The following is an 896-nucleotide window of genomic DNA, read 5'->3' on the forward strand; positions in this document are numbered from 1 at the left end:
CACACACACACACACACACACAAATACACTCATGTTCATGCATAAATACCCAGGCACATGTGCACACGTCCAAACAAACATACACATTTTAAACATGCATAGGTGCAGGTGCATGTCTTTGGCCATATTCAAATGCGCATGCATTAAGTGTATACTCACATACAACAAAGAATCCATCTAAAAGTGCCCATTGAGAGGTGCACACCGTGTATGCACTCACATTTCCCCAGCCTCATTTCTGTCTCAGTGCCTTTGCCCATGATCACGTCCTCTTTTGCTTTAGGGCCTTTGTATAGGTATCTTTTGAAGTATCTTCCCCTGCTGCCTCATCTTTTAGTCAGTGTATCTAGCCTTTCCTCTGGGACCCTTGCCTGGAGCACCCACTAGAACCCTCTACTTCCCCTTTCATAACACTCAGTCTCTATTGTTGCACTTAACTGTTTCTCCCTAGACTGTCGGCTGTCTGTGGGTCCACAGAAAAGAACCTTAATAAATAACTATAGATTGACTGAGCGAATGACTACCATGTACGGAGTACTTACTGTGTGCCAGGATCTGAAGTAGGTGGGCACAGCTGTTTTCTTTCTCTTATTGTCCCCTAAATTTTATGGAGGAGGAAACGGAAATATCGTCAGTACCAGAGCTGGGATTTGAATCCAGGGTGGACTCTTTCTACTTTCAAACGTTTCTCTGATTTCTCTCTTGCCTTGGAGTCTACTGCAAGTCGAGTCCATCCCCCTCTTCAGAGCATCTTTGCTCTGTCCCCCACCCGGGCCCCTCCCGCTCAGCGGGCCTGGGGGAGCTGGGGGCCTTGAGTGTCAGCTCGGCTGTGGCATCAGGCCGGGGCTGAGCTGGGCCTTTCCCGGCGGGGGCAGAAAGGGACTCCTGGGAACAAG

The sequence above is a fragment of the Colobus angolensis genome, unplaced genomic scaffold, assembly GCF_000951035.1.
Source record: "Colobus angolensis palliatus isolate OR3802 unplaced genomic scaffold, Cang.pa_1.0 Scaffold68, whole genome shotgun sequence".
Classification (NCBI taxonomy): Eukaryota; Metazoa; Chordata; class Mammalia; order Primates; family Cercopithecidae; genus Colobus; species Colobus angolensis.